A 7,687-nucleotide genomic window follows, 5' to 3' on the forward strand; every position below is an offset into this window, starting at 1 on the left:
TAGAGTTTCGTGTATCGCGTGACACGGTCCCGGTTCCCGCAGGAAGAAATATGAATACGCTTTTTATATAGGAACCTTAAACGGCTCCGTGTAGATAATGCCCGCCTGTAGAGATGGCGAGCGAGCAAGCAGCGCGTTCATGTCGCTCGCTCTTCGCTATCCGTCTTCGTCTTTTACAGCCGCGATTCCATGCGCCGCAATGGCATCTCTATATTACGCCCCGGTTTTATTTCACCCCCGTCGTCTCCCGATCGAAAATCAACCGATAATCGACGGATGACGCTCGAGGAATTCTCTATTCCGAAAGAGATCCTGGCCATGGACCGAATAGCGATGCAGGGAAAATATCCTGTCGCCACCGCCGCCGCCATCGTTGCCGCCATCCTCCACGCCGCAGACGCCGCAACCTCCACCTTTCTCACCGATTATTTCCCCTCGCCTTTAATATTTCGCAAGCGCGTCGCCGACAGATTATCGCCCGTGATAATAAGCGTTTGCTCCATAACGAATTAACAACCTCGCACCTCGTTCCACGCGTTAAACACCGTTCTCGGTCGTCGTCGTAGCTTCTTCCACCATTGTTCCTAAATTAATGCCCCTTTCTCTTCCTCTCACTCCTCTCTCTCTCTCTCTCTGCGACTAGCGTCTATCACGCGTTATCACGCGTTACCCCGTTTTATCCGGCATCGACGAGTAGATCAATCCGGATCAGACGAATTAAACTGCGACTAGCGTCTAGCAACGCTATCACGCGTTACCCCGTTTTATCCGGCATCGACGAGTAGATCAATCCGGATCAGACGAATTAACCATCCTCCGCTTCCTTTTTCTATCGCGGTGGCGCGTATCGAAAGAGATAATCCCCGATGGGGAACGATTTTTCCACCGGTGTAATTCGAGGATACCTTTCAATTTTTCACCCTTCGCTCGCAACGCGTTTTTCGAAACGCGATGGACCGGGTGTGTCGGCGCGAGCTTGTTCCCCTTTTGGGAAATCTCGATTTAGGTCAACGTTCTCTCGCCGCAACAAACAACGCTGTCGATTAAATCAACACACCGGAACAGGGCTGCTCGTAATCGCATCCTCCTTCTTTGACAAACGCAGCTGGGTAACTCGTCGAGTTTCCCGTATCCTCGCGTCGCCGCGACGAGTGTTTCTTCAGAGTTTGCCCGCGGATACATGCATCGAGGATTACGCGGCACAAGAGGATACCAATAAGCGTTCCATCCAGGTCGATGAGGCTCGGCGGTTCAACGAGAAACGCGTTAAGGAACGCGAGTCGTCGGAATCGTATTCGCTTAATTCCCTTTGAGTTCGAGCCTGGAAATCTACCGAATCTTCTCGACCAGCTATCGCGGTCGCGACGACGTGGACAAAGAGGAAAAGATAAGCAACGAATGGGAGAGAGGACAAAACGCGGTTAAGGCATCGGCGGAGAAGAGCAAAGGGAAGCGGAACGAACCGTTAACTTCCAACTGCAGCTAACGTAGCTCTCTCTCTCTCTTTCTCTCTCTCTCGGACAACGAGATTTATATGTTTACGCGCTTCCACGGCAACTTTCTATTTTCTCGCAGTCGCGACTATCCTCGTTTCATTTTACCCCGTCGACCCACACACACCCTTCCCGCCCGTTTCCGTCCGCGCGCCTTCCGCGTCTTTCGCGATCCACGATCGCGATCCAGCGCCCTCGGCCGCTAGCACCCACGCGCTTCGTTTGGCCAACGGCCAACGCCAGTCACCGGCCGAAAACTGTTTTCGACAGTGCCACCTAAACGATATTTTTCCGTTTCTAACGTCCCCCGAATATCGCGCGTTCCCGCCCTCTTCCCTTTATTTCCGCCTCGCGTCGCCATATCCATATTTCTTCCCGGCCCTTTTCGCTACTCTCCCATCCATCCTACCTTGTCGCGAAACGTCGCCTCGAATCTCGCGTTCCCGCGTGTACGCGATTTCCACCTTCTCTCTCTTTTCTCCCGGTAAACGTAAGACAAGACGAACGAAACCGTCGACTCGTGCAAACTGAACTACGCTGACTGTGGCACGACTCGTGTCAGCGACGTCTGTTCGCTAGTTGGCGAGGCATCCACCGCATCGAGACTCATCGTTTCTTTTGTGAGGGAGACCCGAGTGTCACCCCGTCGTTCCGTTGCACAGCACTCGAAGCGTCTTAAGCGCCTCGAGGGGCTGAACCTGCCGTTATTCGCTCCCTAATCGAAACGCAATAAATTCCAGGCCGACCGGCTCCAAGTCGTATAATCCGCGGCGAAGCGTTTCCGAGCTGTTCGCGTGCAGCTCGACCGATTTAGACGATTCCCCATGATGAACTGCACTGCATCGTCGAGTGGTATTTAGCGCGATCTACGGACCCGTTGCATTTTCGACTCGTGCAACGGGTTTACGTTTTCCGTGGCAGCTTAATGCTACCCCTCGATTTCGCTGACACCGATTACGCGACGCAAGACGAGTCAGGATTTAATCCTCTCGCTGACAGTTTATGCCGGATCTCGGCATCCAGCCATCGTTGGTCCAGTCTTAATTCACGCATCGGCAAGATTCGATTCGAAGCCCGTGAATGCCCGGTGAAATTGGCCGCGAGCATGGACTGTCTTAGCCCTCCGCGTGTTGCCCTGTTGCCGACAGTTTCTCCATTTACCGCTATACACTCTCGTATTTTCTCTCCCTCTCGGTGTCGGAATTCTGGCTGCAGGGCTTTCTCTCGAGGCGATAGCGTTATTGGATTTCGCGCAAGGATTCCGCGCAAGAGGACGCGGTCGGTTTACTCGTTTGCTGCAACCCTTTTCGCTTATAACGCCCAGGCATCGTTTTTCTCGCAGAAAATTCGAAAACGCCACGTTGTTCGACACGAAGGGAGAAAAACGACGGGGCAACGACGAGGAAACGAAAGAAACGGTACTCTGGAGCCACGAGAGAAAGCTTCCGCCGGGATTCGTATATTCGAGGGTTTAATAGGAAAGCTCGCAATAGCGGAACCAATATTTTGCATTATTCCTCGAATTCCGAGTTTCCGTGCTTCGTTCGTAGATAAATCGTATCGTCACGGTGAAATCTATCGGTCGGATCGAAATCTCGTCGATTGGCCTTTCGAGACGATACGATGAAAGGGCAATCGATGAATTCCGAGCGTATGCTTGATTACTTTTTCCAACAATACGAGCAACCAGGTAGATCAAACGCGTAACTGCGCCTGTCGATTTCTCGTACGGCGACTTTCACAGCGATCGGCACGCCGGGTCGTATATCGGTTGATCCCTTTTGTGGGATAGCATACGCGAGAGAGAGAGAGAGAGGTAGAGAGAAATTGGCACATACGAGGTCCGCGAACGATGGTGCCGGCGTTATCAACGCGTGGGCACATAAGCTGCGGTTTTCTCGTAACCATCGTACAATTACCGGTTGCTGGAGCTGGTGTCGGCGCGCGGAATGTCGCGGGTGCGTTCGCGCTCGTTCATTGAAATTTCGGCCGCACAATTCCCCTTTGAAAGCACAAAGCTAACGGTGGGAATTCGTTGCGTTTCAAAGGTTCTTGCGCACGCAAATTTCGAGCCTGTTTTGTTCGGAGACTGCAGAGAGGCAGCGGCGTCGAGGGCGACAGGGAAAAAAGGAATGGTAAAAAGAGGGAGAGGAAAGACGCGGACTGCTGTTTTGTTCCGTGTAATTGCGACACGTACGGAAGCGTCAAAGGGTTTTGTGCTCGTCCCACAGCTGGGTAGCGTTACGTGGATTGCTCTTCCCTGCTCTTTTGTACACGCGTTTTTCCTTAATTGATGGTCGCGCGAATCGACGCTACGGTACGAGTGAGCGTCCTCATCTCGAACGTGTGTCGTGCCACTTTTGTTCTTCCACTTCCGGCTGTCGCTTCCTGCCACCCCGACGTGGCTAATTTAACGAATTAACGGAGGCATCGATGAAAAGGACAGCTTTCCCGCCGTTTTTCCTTCTTTTTCCACGCCTTTTGTGCTCGTCCTCGGACCCTCTCGTTCGCGAGCTACTCGAGAGAGTATTCTCATCGGTGAAACCGTAAACCGTGTAGCCTGCTTCTTGTCGAGCCGTGTTAAACATCGTCGCCACCGTTTTCCGGAATTTCCCGTGGTACTCCTCGTCGCTTACCGCCGCGACGCCTATTCTTGCTCGCTCGTCGTTCCATATATTTAGTTATATCCCTCTGTCACCGTACAGCGTTCTCTATAGAGAAATATTTTTTCGCCCGCGTCGTTCTTTCGAGCATAATTCGCCGTGCCGAGCGTTTCGTCGGTTTTTCCTCGATGCGGCAAATTATCACGGTGAAATAGGTCGATGACTGTGCATGGGAATATTCGATAAAACGCAGAACGCGCAGGTTTGTTTAATCGTCGGATTTATTCGCTCGAAGCTAAACGCTGTTTGCTTTGTCAATATTTCTTATTAACTCTTCCCCCCGATTTATCGATCGAGAAGTATTTAATTGTTTACACTACCTGCTCTTTCGGCTCGCTTCCGTTGCCCATCGATTTATCGTAATGGCGCAAGTGCCGTTAGTGCTCGGCCATTTTAGTCGAAATTTATTTGCGCAAAATTTCACCGTTCCTCTGCCCACGAGGAACGATTATCGAAACATTTTCACCGTGTATCGCCAGCCCACGATGGCTCTTTCGCCGTCCAACGGTTTTAGCCACCGCGTAATGGCCAATCGAGAGGCGAGACAATTACGCGACGAGCTTCCAAGGAAAACAGTCGTCGGTGGGGAATAAAGTGGACTGTACGACGCGACGGGATCGCCACGTTCTATATATGATAACGCGGAAAGGAAACGAGGGAAAAGTGTGACGGGAAAGAGGAAAGGAAGAAGGAAACCGGTAGCACATAGAAAGGGAGTGTAGAAACGCGCGTATCATAGAAACTGGAAGAGAAAACTCTTCCGAACGCGTCGCAGGATTCTTTTATGTCGCTGCATTCCGTGTCCGTGTTCTCCTGCCAAATGATAAGGGAATTACGCTGTAAAAATCTTACTCTAATTCCAAGAAGCTGTATCGCGGAAATACGATCCTCCGACAAACGAGAATTTACGAAAATGGGCCGTGAAATGATCGTAACCGCTGGAACCGAGTCGTCTTTTCGGCTATACGATTTATAAAACACCACGGCCGAAGCGAATCGCCGGCCAAGATTTTCCTATGGTGACACTACCGATCGTCACGCTCGTTAACAACGGGCTATGGTTAACGACGAAACGATCGCGTTGGTGCAATCGAACCGGTAACCTCCGGTTACTTTAGAGCATCGAGCACTAATTGCTTGCCAGGTTGTAATTGCATTTTCGGTATTTCGCTAGCTAAGCGAAATGCATCACCGGTTGATTACGTCTCGTGCATGAAGGGAACAATTAGCGATTAGGCTTGCTTCGAGTAAACTTCGCCGAATATCCTTCTATTACAGACACCAAATACCGGCGTTCCAATTGCTAAGCAAGTCAAAGGCTTCCCTCTAACTAGCGTCTTCATTGTCCGCGATATATACTCCGCGATGAGTTAATTGTTACGCAATTTGTTTCGACAACTATTGTCCCGTCGATTTCCACGCGTGTCGAGCGATTTCAGGGTCCTATCCTAATAGAAGTAGAGAGGAAAAAGAGTGGAAAAGGTCTAAACAGATGCACGTCTAGATCGAAATAATCCCTGGAGCAATTTAAGGAGCCCGGAAATACACGGGGAAAGCGGTGGAACGAAAGGTGTCTGGGAAATTCGCGTCGGATTATAATTCCGCGCAGGTACGCGAAGCTCGAGATTAAAGCACCAGGGAGGAGGTTGAAAAGAAACAGCCGTGCTAGATTTACGTCTACTCTTCGTTATGCAATCCGCATTCGACCGACAATCGGTAGCGCGCGCTCCGCGCTACTGTTCTCTCTCTCTCTCTCTCACGATGGCTCTTTCGCCGTCCAACGGTTTTAGCCACCGCGTAATGGCCAATCGAGAGGCGAGACAATTACGCGACGAGCTTCCAAGGAAAACAGTCGTCGGTGGGGAATAAAGTGGACTGTACGACGCGACGGGATCGCCACGTTCTATATATGATAACGCGGAAAGGAAACGAGGGAAAAGTGTGACGGGAAAGAGGAAAGGAAGAAGGAAACCGGTAGCACATAGAAAGGGAGTGTAGAAACGCGCGTATCATAGAAACTGGAAGAGAAAACTCTTCCGAACGCGTCGCAGGATTCTTTTATGTCGCTGCATTCCGTGTCCGTGTTCTCCTGCCAAATGATAAGGGAATTACGCTGTAAAAATCTTACTCTAATTCCAAGAAGCTGTATCGCGGAAATACGATCCTCCGACAAACGAGAATTTACGAAAATGGGCCGTGAAATGATCGTAACCGCTGGAACCGAGTCGTCTTTTCGGCTATACGATTTATAAAACACCACGGCCGAAGCGAATCGCCGGCCAAGATTTTCCTATGGTGACACTACCGATCGTCACGCTCGTTAACAACGGGCTATGGTTAACGACGAAACGATCGCGTTGGTGCAATCGAACCGGTAACCTCCGGTTACTTTAGAGCATCGAGCACTAATTGCTTGCCAGGTTGTAATTGCATTTTCGGTATTTCGCTAGCTAAGCGAAATGCATCACCGGTTGATTACGTCTCGTGCATGAAGGGAACAATTAGCGATTAGGCTTGCTTCGAGTAAACTTCGCCGAATATCCTTCTATTACAGACACCAAATACCGGCGTTCCAATTGCTAAGCAAGTCAAAGGCTTCCCTCTAACTAGCGTCTTCATTGTCCGCGATATATACTCCGCGATGAGTTAATTGTTACGCAATTTGTTTCGACAACTATTGTCCCGTCGATTTCCACGCGTGTCGAGCGATTTCAGGGTCCTATCCTAATAGAAGTAGAGAGGAAAAAGAGTGGAAAAGGTCTAAACAGATGCACGTCTAGATCGAAATAATCCCTGGAGCAATTTAAGGAGCCCGGAAATACACGGGGAAAGCGGTGGAACGAAAGGTGTCTGGGAAATTCGCGTCGGATTATAATTCCGCGCAGGTACGCGAAGCTCGAGATTAAAGCACCAGGGAGGAGGTTGAAAAGAAACAGCCGTGCTAGATTTACGTCTACTCTTCGTTATGCAATCCGCATTCGACCGACAATCGGTAGCGCGCGCTCCGCGCTACTGTTCTCTCTCTCTCTCTCTCTCTCTCTCTCTCTCTCTCTCTCCGATGTCCGTTCTACTTTTCTTTCGGAATTTCAGCAACGAGCTTTGGCGTGCCGGTTAAGATCGACAAACCAAACGGCAGTGACCGCGACACGCCGTCGCGCTGCGGCGTAGCGATTTCAGCCAAGCGATGGAAAATCGCGTAATTCGCGAGTGCCGGAGTGGCAGCACGATTCCTCCAGGCGAGAGCAGCTTCTGAATTCGTTCCCTTTTTTGTTTCCGTCGCGAAACCGCATTCCACTTTTGTTTTCTGCTGTTACCCTCCTCTCGTTTCCGGCATCGCGCGTAATTCTGGCATTAAGCGAAGCCGTTGAGTGCCGTCGCTTGGTCCAGACGGCATATTAATTCGATTTTGCTTACGTAAGGTAGACACCGAGGCTTCCGGCCAAGACGCTAATTGCGATTTTTAATTAAGGCACTGATTCAATTACGTCCCTTTATCCCGTCTAATTATTAATACCGGCACGCGGCGTCCGG

The sequence above is a fragment of the Eufriesea mexicana genome, unplaced genomic scaffold (assembly GCF_001483705.2).
Source record: "Eufriesea mexicana isolate 0111107269 unplaced genomic scaffold, ASM148370v2 scaffold1523, whole genome shotgun sequence".
In the NCBI taxonomy this organism is placed as follows: Eukaryota; Metazoa; Arthropoda; class Insecta; order Hymenoptera; family Apidae; genus Eufriesea; species Eufriesea mexicana.